An 11,619-nucleotide genomic window follows, 5' to 3' on the forward strand; every position below is an offset into this window, starting at 1 on the left:
GAGACAAGTTATGATTGAACATCTCGGTTGCTTTTGCTTTACCTTGTCCATGTGTTAGAAAGCTGATTAATGTTGCTAAGTTTTGCTTGAGGACAAGCAAAAAGTTCAGTTTGGGGTGTGATTGCGCTTGTTTACATGCGTAAAAAGAAGGTTTTAGATGCTGTTTTTACTATGTTTTAACCTTGTTTCGGACTTTTTCTCGGTCGTTTGAGTTCCAATTCATGCAAAATTCATATATGATGGTTTGTGGTTGGCTTATATGGTATTTATGACATTTTAGGATCATTTGGGAGTGCAAATTAATCAAAAGAAGCAAAAAGACGGAAAAACCTTCATTGGAGGCGCCAGGCGCCTGGTAGGCTGCAGAAATCCTGGTTTTCTTCCAACTTTTCCCTTAATAAAACGCGTCTTCCAATGCGTTTTGGTGGTTCCAACCGATGCATACGTGTAGAAGAAGTGTTCCACTATCAGTTTGAGCACGATTTAGTCAGTCAAAGGAGTTGGAAATGGGTGATCCACCAGCGTTTTAGGACCTATCTAACCAATTCTGCACAGCTATAAATTCCAGCAGCTTCTGCACCAAAATCATCAAGCCTTGCTTCCTTCTCTTGATCATTCTTAGTATTTCTTTGTTGCTTTCTAAGTACTTTTGAGTTGCTTTCATTAGTTGCTTTTAGTTTTTAAATCCCGAGCACTTTACATTCCTTTATTGAGCTTTGTTTTGTTTCCGTTGTTACTTAGTTATTTTCTTCCTATTCAAATTTATAAAAATCCAGCACTTAGCTTATCTTTACTTTGCCTTTACTTTATTTTTAGTTAAGAGAATTGTGTTTTTTTGGAGGAAAGAGCACGTGACACTCCCCCTTGCTTGAAAGAGAAGGGCGAAGCTCTCAATCCCGATAAAAACTCTCCGTTAGTTAACTTTTGTTTTTCACACATGCATTCTAATTTCAACCATTTTACTTGCTGTATTTTCTTCAATATGTCTTTCTAAATTCCCGTCTCTAGCCCGGTTATGGATAGTTAGCCTTTTATTTCTAAAAAGGGTTGCTAAGAAGTCGTGTTTTTGCTTTCCATTCATTGCTCAACATGTTTTCCCAAAAAGTTAGGATTTAGAGAAGGCCACTGTAAGTCTTAACAAGTCAATACTGAAAAGGTTGCTTATTTGCATTGTTGAGTGGTTAAACCGAGGAGAGAAGTGCCTTAGACATAAAGGTTCCGCTTAAGTAGCCTAGACATAGGACCTTAACCCGAGGTTGCGACTATTTCCATCCTAAAACTAAGATATCTCTCATAATAGATATATTAGGGAATGTCTTAGGACTTTGAACTTGCTTAGACATAAGTCAAGTGAGAAGCGTAGTCGTTGGTTTCTAAAGTAAAATGCATATTGTCCTTAGCATGTCCTTGATTCTTTGTTGGTTAACTTGAAGTAATTCGGGCTAGGTTTTATCATTATAAGTCCAAATCCCAAATCCAAAACCATTATTTGTGACCACTTCCCATTTTACAAGAATCACTCATTTCAACATTCACTATTCTTTAAAACTTTAGAGTTTGGAAATTATTTAGAAGTCCTCGAGGATCGATACTTGGATACTCCATCCATTTTATATTACTCTGACAGGTGTGCGCTTGCATCTATATAATTGTTACCACGCTTAGTGCGTGCGTTCAACATAACCACCAGTCAAGTTTTTGGCGCCCTTGCTGGGACTTTAGTTTTAAAATTATTTTAAAATTATTTTAGTTTTTATTTTTGTGAATTGTTGTTGGGTGTAATTTCCATCCACCGTTTTTGTTCTATATTTTTGGTCGTTTATCTCACAAGGGTAAGTTAAAGTGCATGAGCACAAGATCTTTTCTTCTACCCCTTGACCCTGAGATTGAGTGGACCCTTCGAAAATCTCGAAAGGAGCAAAGACTTCGAAAACAACTAGAAAAGCAAAAAGAGAGAGAAGGTGAAATCAGTCCTGAAAGTGAGGTAGAGAGTACGAGCACATCAATGGCAGATATTCCACCTCGCGATCCGGTTGATCCACCTGCTGTTAACGGTAATATGAGGGATCATGCAAGAAATGATGAATTCAACCATATCCAGATGGCGGACAATAGAGACGTGGCAATGCGAGAATATGCCGCCACGGCTTTTCAGTACTTTGATTCAGGGATACTCAACCCTATTCCAGCCCACGCAAACTTTGAGCTTAAACCAATGATGTTCCAAATGTTGCAGACAATTGGACATTTTGGACGGCAGGAACATGAGGATCCACATAATCATCGAAAATCATTCATTCAAATTGCAAATGCATTTCGATTACCTGGTATAATAGACGATGCTCTTAGACTAACACTTTTTTCATTTTCTTTGAATGACCAAGCTAGAGCATGGCTCAATGCATTTCCACCGAGATCCATCACCACATGGGAGTCGTTAGTGGAGAAGTTCTTAACAAAATTCTTCCCACCTACTCGCCACGCTGATATCAGAGAGGAGATCATCTCCTTTAGACAGTATGATCGTGAACCTGTTCACGAGGCGTGGGAAAGATTTAAAGAACTAATCAGGAAATGTCCGAACCATGGCTTGCCGGCATGCATCCAGATAGAACATTTCTTTAGAGGTTTAGATCATCCTACTAAGATGATGCTAAACAATGCTGCCAACGGAGCCTTTACAAAGAAGACATTCAACGAGATAGTCGACATCCTAAATGACTTAGCTTCACACAACGAATTATGGTGTTCGCAAAGATCTAGGGCAGCACCAAAGAAGCAAGATCCAGCTGGAGTTTTGGCTCTGGACATTGCGACCTCGATGCAAAAAGAGATGGTTACAATGAACCAGAGGCTGAAAGAGATGGCATTGGGAATAAAAAATCCATTAGCCACGCCGATGCAACCTGTGCAGTCGGATTATTGCACTTCTGCCCCTGTTTGCCAAGTCAACAATCTCATTTGTTCATTTTGTAGTGAAAACCATATTTATGATAATTGTCCACATAACCCTGCTTCCGTTTTTTATGTAGGACATGGGAACAATAGGAACTTTAACCCATATTCGAACACCTACAACCCAAGTTGGAGGCACCACCCTAATTTCTCATGGGGAGGTCAAGGAGGTTCGAGCAGTTTTAATGAAAGGCAGAACCAGCAGAACAAGCAGCCCTATGTTCCACCTACACAGCAATACATCCCGCCACCGCAACAGCAGTACAATCAGAGAACACGGACTCCACCAGTTCAAAATAACAACTCAAATCTTAAGAATATGATGAAGGAGTACATGGCCCGAACCGACGCAGTGATACAATCCCAAGCGGCATCAATGAGGAATTTCGAGACCCAATTGGGACAGCTCGCCAATGAATTGAAGAATAGACCACAAGGTTCTTTTCCAGGCCATACTGAATTACCAAAACGAGAAGGGAAAGAACAGTGCAAAGCTGTCACCCTTAGGAGTGGACTGGCATATGATGGACCAACAATGCCAACAACAAATGTACAGATTCCATCCACTGAACCAATATAAAGATACCAGAGAATCCAACAACACCAGAAAAAGAAAATATTAGAAAAGGTAATGAGGACACCCCGAGTGTTCCTCCACAGGTACAACCTTCTGCTACCCCTACTCCCCCGTTTCCACAAAGATTAGTTAAGAAAAATAATGATTCCCAGTTTAGAAAATTTTTAGATATTTTAAAACAATTGCATATAAATATACCATTAGTGGATGCTCTAGAACAGATGCCAAATTATGCTAAGTTTTTGAAAGATATAGTTTATAGGAAGAAAAAGATAGGAGAGCATGAACTGGTAGCCATGACAAAATGTAGTAGTGAAGCCGTAGGCAGCCCGCTACCCATGAAATGAAACGATCCTGGTAGTTTTACCATTCCATGTTCCATATGAGGAAAGAACTTAGGTAGGGCATTATGTGATCTAGGCGCTAGCATTAATCTTATGCCATTATCAGTTGTCAAATCATTAGGCATAGGAGAAGCTAGATCTACTACGGTTACCCTCCAACTAGCAGATAGATCTATCATAAGATCTGAGGGAAAGATAGAAGATGTTTTAGTCCAGGTGGACAAATTCATTTTCCCTGCGGACTTTATCATTCTAGATTACGAGACAGACTTAGACGATCCCATTATTTTGGGAAGACCATTTCTAGCCACTGGGGATACAGTTTTTAATGTGAGGAAGGGAGAAATTACAATGAGGGGAAATAATGAAGAAGTTAAATTTAACGTTCTAGACGCCATGAAATGACCAGGAGACTTTGAAGAGTGCTCTGCTATAAATAGCTTGAATCCTGTTATGTTTGATGAGTTTTATGACTTGTTAGTTACAGAGATTGAAGAAGAGCTTGATAAGATGGCAGAAGGACCGGAAGATGTGACTAATCCTGTTGAAAAAATACAAAAAGAAGAATGCAAGTCGTTACTTCCGTCCATAGTAGAACCACCCACTTTGGAGCAGAAGCCATTGCCGTCGCATTTGAAATATGCGTATCTAGGGGATAACGACATTGTACCAGTTATTATACCTTCCAATTTATCACCTACTAATGAATATTCTTTATTGCAGATTTTGGAGAAGCACAAAAAAGGCCATTGGATGGACGATAGCAGATATCGGAGGGATAAGCCCGGCCTTTTGCATGCACAAAATCTTATTGGAAGAAGATGCTAAGAACTTTATCGAGAGTCATAGGCAATTTTCTTATGAGAATGCTAAGCTGTTTAAGGAAAAAACTAAACAGTGGCATGATAGGCGTCTTCGACCGAACAATCTTCAAGAAGGTGATCTGGTTCTGTTATTCAATTCTAGGTTGAAACTTTTTCCTGGGAAACTTAAGTCTAGATGGTCTGGTCCCTTTCAAATTTTTAAAGTCTACCCATATGGGGCAGTGGATCTAGTTGACTCTAAGGGAAGTATTTTTAAAGTAAATGGGCAGAGACTTAAGCTGTATTTTGGAGAACCAGTGGATAGAGGAAAAACCTCTATTCAACTTTCAGGTCAATAAATGTTTGCAAAAAATGTTTTTCCTTCTTATCCGTTTTGAAAGAACAAAAGTAAAGGAAGGAAATTTTTGTATCTTACATTCTTTTTGTTTAATTATAAAAAGTTTTGCTTATTAAGAATGTTCTTGAAAACGTTAAAAAAAAAGAAAGAAAGAAAGAAAAAAAAAACGTTGAAAAACTTTACGCAGGTGCCTGGCGCCTGCCCTTTGCGAAAAAGAATCACGCAGGCGCCTGGCGCCTGCCCTGTTTTTTCCAGCATTTCGAAAAATATTAGGGAATGTTCTAGTTGTGGAAGAGAAGAATATTCGGAGAATTATAGCCCATGCGCTACAAAGAAGGGAAGGTACTGGGACGTCTCCTACATCGGAGATCTGTCGTCTCTAGAGGAGAACCAACAACTGCGAGATCAGGTTCGAGAAGTCGTGCAACATATCTACAACTTGAGGACTTCATTGGATCTTGCGGTTTTACCATCATGGCCTCCAATGCTAGCTGCTATCCTTGGTCATCCATCTTCCAGTACCGACACTGATCCTAGTCCCCAACCTCCAACTTCATGAAGGGGAGGTTCCTTCTTTACTATCTTTTGTGTTTTATTCTTTTGTTTAATGACGTTGTTTGCATATTCTCGCATTACTATGCATGTTTTTTGTATTGAGTATGTTTCGAGCTCAGTTGAAGCATGTATAAATTAGTATTGTTTATCTTCTGATCACTTAAAGTATGCCTTTACTTAACCTTAGTTTAGCTTTTCACATGCCTACTTTGAAGCATCTGTGCTGTGCATGTGATTTCATGTCGATGATGATTATAAGAGATTGTTGAGGTGAAGGATTTGTTGGCGACCATGGTGATGAGACGGAGAAGATATGACGAGCGAGGACCATAGGCTGCGTAGTTACTTTTGCTTAGCTTAAGTTTTTGGATGGTTATGACCCTATGTTTTAGTCGATAAACTATTTATTCTTATTTGAATAATTGGGAGGTTCCCACTTGTTGTTTATTTTATTTCGGGATAGGTGTTTATTTTAGTTTTCTTCCATTCATTGAGTTATGCCTAGTTGGAATAATAAATTTGCCTCGTGAGGTTGTCCACGGATATTGTTGATTGATATTCCATAGAATTGATTCATTGTCAAAATGATGAGAGGTGAAGCTTGATTTTATAAATAATTGTTGCACAAGGAGTTGACATCTCGTGTTTGGGGTTAAGTTTAAACAGTTGGGTAGTTAACGTGACCTAGAAGTGTGTGGGAAGTCCTGGGGCGTTAGAGTTTTATTTTGAGAAAGGATTAAGAAAAAATAATCCCTACTTTTATAAGGGCTAGCCAATGATTTTCTTTGGTTTTAGTTGGGCCCATCCCTCTTTGGAAAAGAAATGAATTAAAAAAAAAAGGTTTTGTTTTTTTTTTAACAAAACAAAACCCTAGGTTTTAGCATCTTCCTCTTCCCTCTTATTGTCCAGCCGCCTACCACCCCCATTGGTTTTCTTCTTCGGCCATAATTCTTCCTGTGTCTCTCCGTCCGGCGGCAGCTGGGACTCTCAAATCTCCGATGCTCAAATCAGTAAGCAGCTCGGACTCGATATTAAGTTCAAGGAGAAATTCGATACCTGATGGTGAGATAAGGCCCTCTATTTATACGTTTAGGCTCCGACAGGTGTCATGACAGAGGGTTATCTTGGTCGGAGTTAAGATCGGAAATGTCGGGTTTGAGCAGGTCGAACCTGAACGTTTATACCTGTATTAATAACTTAATTCTGGAGAAAACGGCTAAGTCATCCACCTCGGAAGGTTTCGAGGTAGAGCTGTATAAAACTTCATTTGGGGGCATTCGCTTGCAACAAATGAGGTAGAGGTGGTCTAGTGGTAGAATAACCCTCACTAAATCCATTTACCCCATGATTGCCATAAGCTCAAACAATTAAGTTTTAAGAAAAGTTTCAAAGAAAATAAATTTAGAATCACGAAAGGTTAACTTTCAAAGATATTAAATTTAAAAAATATTTCAAAGATTTATTCTATACAAAAGAAATTTCCAAGAGCGAAGAAAAAAATAGTTTTTAAAAGTCAATTTTTGAGGAAAATTAATTTCTAGTAAAATCGGCTGAAAAACTCAAATTTTCAAACTCTTCTCCAATAATAAAGAAATTTCTAGATTAAAAAAACTAATAAATAGTTTTGGAAAAAGATGGAATTTTCGGGAATGAAACATTTTAAAAAAATGAGCTACCTGCTCTGATACCAATTGTAGGATCGAATGGCAACACAAGAGGGGGGTGAATAGGGTTGCTTACCACTTTTTTAAAAATTAAAAATAAATTCAAGGTAACGAACAATTATGCAATCAATAAAAGAAGTTTAACAAGAAGAGAAAATATTGAACAAAATATTTAAAGAAACCTATATGCAATCTACCAAGATTCAAAGTAGATAAATACTGAAATTAAAAGAGAGAAGAAAAGAGAGTCGTGACACCGAGAATTTTTATAGTCGTTCGGAAATTCCTACTCCACTCCCCAAGACTCCTTCTTGGGTATTTTACTACAGTGGCCCTCTTAACAGGTGATAACCAAACCGATCGACCCTCTTTTTGGCCTAGGCTAAAGAGAAACCCAAAATTCTTTTTACTGGTTCAGGATCCAACCAATTTCTTTTTCTCACAACCTAAGGTGTACCCACACCTTAATACAAAACCCAATTTGAAAATAAAGAGTTCAAAAACAAAGTGGATTACACAAATTTTGCACCAAAGTAATGGCTAAAAAAACCACATTCTAATGAATCTCTCACAAAAAAAATGAGCAAGTTATGTGTAGGAGAGAATGAAGATTTTGCAAAAGTTGAGAGGAGAATTTGAAAACAAATGATTGTGCTTTGATAGTTGGTGTATAGAATGATGGAATTTGGTGGCTTTAAATAGAGTTTCTATAATGAATTTTGGCCATTGGATTTAGGGCAACGAAGGATGAATGCTATAGATTAAGATATGAGGTAAGGAAATGAAATGAAAACATAATTATGGTGATTAAAAGAAATTGGTGGAGATTGAGAAATCATTGAGATTGTGAGTGATTGAGGAGATTGAGAGTAATTGAGGAGATTGAGAGAAATTGGTGGAAATGGATTTGTAGAGATTGAAAGCGTCAAATGTCATCTTCTCATTTGTGCGATTGTTGTATGCCACGTCAGCGTAAGTATGTCCTCTTCATGCCACATGTTAACTTCTAAGCGGTTCACTTGTCCATGTCACCCACCATGTAGGATTTGTCCATTTGTCTACGTCACCCGCCACGTATAATTTTTCTCCTAACTTGTTGTGGCCATAACTTCTTCGTTTAAACTCTGATTTGAGTGATTTGACAGGCATTGGTTTTGTCTTTTCGAGCTCTACACTATGGACATTTTGAAACACTCAAATTATTAGTTTATACTTGGTTTGTGATCATCAAAATATTTGGTTTGATTGAAGCCATAAAGCTAACACTTTCCGCAAGAATGCTGACTTTGACGGGTTCGCCAAGGACTTCAGCGATACAGGCATTAAATTCCTGATGAAGGTAGTTAAGGAAGTAGCCCCCAAGGTCGACTTCGAGCCCATCAAACTTCGATATGTTAAGAAATGGGCATCTGGTCCCAACGAGACTCTTGGCCTCCAGGGCTTTGTGGACCAAACCTGAAAGACCTCGACTCCGATGCCGAGCTCGAAGAAAGAAAAGGCACGAGCTTTTCCTCCTAAGAGTTTGATGGGGCAAGCCTTCTTGCCACTAGCGTAATTTCTTCCCAAGAAGTTGGGTTGGTGGATTCGCAGGAGCCTAACATGTTAGCCTCTCAAGGTGAGCTCGGGTCGCACCCCGAAAGCAGTTAATTGGCTCCATCTCTTCCCACTATCTGAAACGATTGCCTTTCCTCTGTATTTTCTTTACTTTTAATGCTTGTGTACTGGTCGAGGTTTATACGTCTCGGCCCGAACTTTTGTGAATTTTAATGAAGTTTAAATTTTGATTTCTAACACTTTCGCTTCAATTTTTCTTTATATTCAACGCATCGCACCTCGAACTCGTAAGTTATAAAGGTTTGAATTTTTCTTTAAGTGTAACACATCGCGCCTCGAACTTGTAAGTTCTAAAGGTTTGACTTTTTCTTTAAGTTTGCCCACGCCTGGCCTCCATTTAATTTCACATCGAACTTGTAGTCTTTAGGAGAGATGAAATTAAATAACTATGGACACCTTCATTCGGACTAGTTCGTGAAAATTTTTATAAGTCCAATTTATCTTTGGACTATTTCGACTTTTCAAGGATAGTATCGCTTCAAGTGCTCTGCGTTCCACGGATGCAAGAGTAATTTTCCTTCGAGATCAGCCACATATCGAGAAAAGAATTGGCTGATAAATTTTTTCCTCAGCTGGCTTTAGGTTGAGATCGACCTGACTGGCAGCCTTCTGTACCAGAGCCAAGCACTCCCTGTTTAGGCGATCTGGAATGCTCGACACTTGATGGCGTAAGATGCGGTCTGAATGTCCATGAAGCTTTCGAAGACCTCAACATAATCCTTTAGGTCCTTTGACACATCATAAGGCTTCATAGCGGGCATCTTGAATTTAGGAGGAATAGGTGCCTCCAAAATATCCGATGTGAACGGTGATTAGCCCATTTCGCCGTCATCGAATGGATTCTCCTTCTTTTCGCACTTTGCCTTGAGTGCTTCAACCTGCTCATCAAACCTATTTTTCATAAGGTCTAACTCTTTTCTGGTGATCACCCCCTCTGGCGTCAAAGGGTTGCACCTGATGGGATGTGAATTCCGGAGCGGAAGCGGATCATCGTCCATGAATTTTTGAGAAACAAAATCAAATGTGCAAGAATAAGAAATACAAGGAAACTTACATTTGAAGAACCGTTCTTCAACGATTAAATCTCCCGAACACCACGAAATGATCTTCCGTGCTATCCTTGGGTACGAGATCATGCTTGTCGGAGCTTTGATTTGGAACAAGAGGGAGAATTGAGAGAGAGAGTTTGATTGAGAGAGAATGCTTGAGAAATGCCTTGGGATTACCTTTGTGTAACTTCTTTGTTTTTGCTGTGTTTCAACAAAAATAGAAAGATGACGTGGGGAGTTACCCCACGTCAATAATAACCCCTCGCTCCCCTAGAATTAAACAAGGGCGTGATTTATTAATTTAATATTAATTAAATTAATATTAATCGAATAAATAATATATATAATTAATTAATTAATATTAATTAATTAATTATTAATCTGATTAACAATTAATTAATCAAAGGACAACTTGAGATATGACAAAAAAAGTTAGGAAAATAAGCAAAATAGCAACAAGGTTTGAATTTTTCAAATATAACATTTTTTCTTGCAAAAAAACTGAGGCCCACGTTGTAAATTACAAGTATACCCTGCAGGCCCGAACCAACAATAAATTACTTCTGATTAACTTCTAATATACTAATGATTGACAGATATACTCCTGATATATATTTCATATACATATGATATGAAATTGATTTACTTCTGATATAACTATGATATATACTACTATAGGTGATATAAAACTGATTGACTTCTGATATACTATTGATTTACTTATGATATAACTACGATTGACAGATATACTCTTGATATGTCTGTGATATATGTTTGATATACATATGATATGAAATTGATTTACTTTTTACAAAGATTGATGTCCCAAGCTTTTACCTAAAGATTACACAAGAATGAAACTTACGCTTTTTTAGACTGTTAGAACTTATGTTTCTGGAACTTATGCTTCTTCATTTATAGAATTTTAAAAATGACATTGTTAGTCTACTTTTGGTTTATGCTACCGGTTCGTTTTGATGTTTAAACCTTTAAGTTTTTTATTGAAGGACTTTGCTACCGATTTGATGTTGATGTCGATACCCAAGAATGATGTTTAAACCTTTTAAGAATGACATTGTTGCTGATTTCGTTTTGATATTTAAAACTTTAAATAAAACTTAATTGTACTATTGATATATGTACGATGTATACTTGATATATCACCGATATATTATTGATATACAGAAAACCCTAAGTTTCTATTTACCTATAATTTCTAATTGATTTCTCATTCATAGTAACTTCGAAAATCACCATTGACGTTCCTTTCAAGTTTTCTTTCTCATTTTTAGTAAGTATCAAGTTTTCTCATGCATGCCAATACCTACTGATTTCTAATTGATCCAAAAAAAAATATATACAAGACAAAAGGTTAAAGTAGGTAAAATAGTGATTTACTATTATACAATTGATATAGAACTAATTGACTTCTGATATACTATTGATTTACTTCTGATATACTAATGCTGTCAGATATACTCCCGATATATATGTGATATATGTTTCATATATAATAACGAAGCGATAACTGAAAAGGGTAATTTAGGAATACTGAAAATTTTAAAATCAAGATTTTCAAAAAAATGCTATATCTGAAAATATAAAAAAGGCATGCTAATTTGTTAAATATAGAAAATTTATATGCTACCCATTACAAATACCCATTAATCAATTATGTATATATATATATAAAATAATTA

At 37.3% G+C, this 11,619-nt stretch overlaps 1 non-coding gene across 1 annotated transcript; it reads right to left on the reverse strand.

Annotated features, from left to right (window-relative positions):
- Nucleotides 1-2,485: 2,485 nt before the first annotated feature.
- On the reverse strand, nt 2,486-2,592 carry LOC148213072 (small nucleolar RNA R71). The gene has a single exon (XR_015793040.1). It is a non-coding gene; the product is annotated as a small nucleolar RNA R71 (small nucleolar RNA).
- Between the last annotated feature and the right edge of the window lie 9,027 nt (nt 2,593-11,619).

The sequence above is a fragment of the Momordica charantia genome, assembly GCF_013281855.1.
Source record: "Momordica charantia cultivar OHB3-1 chromosome 1 unlocalized genomic scaffold, Mcharantia_2.0 BLBB01000001.1, whole genome shotgun sequence".
Classification (NCBI taxonomy): domain Eukaryota; kingdom Viridiplantae; phylum Streptophyta; class Magnoliopsida; order Cucurbitales; family Cucurbitaceae; genus Momordica; species Momordica charantia.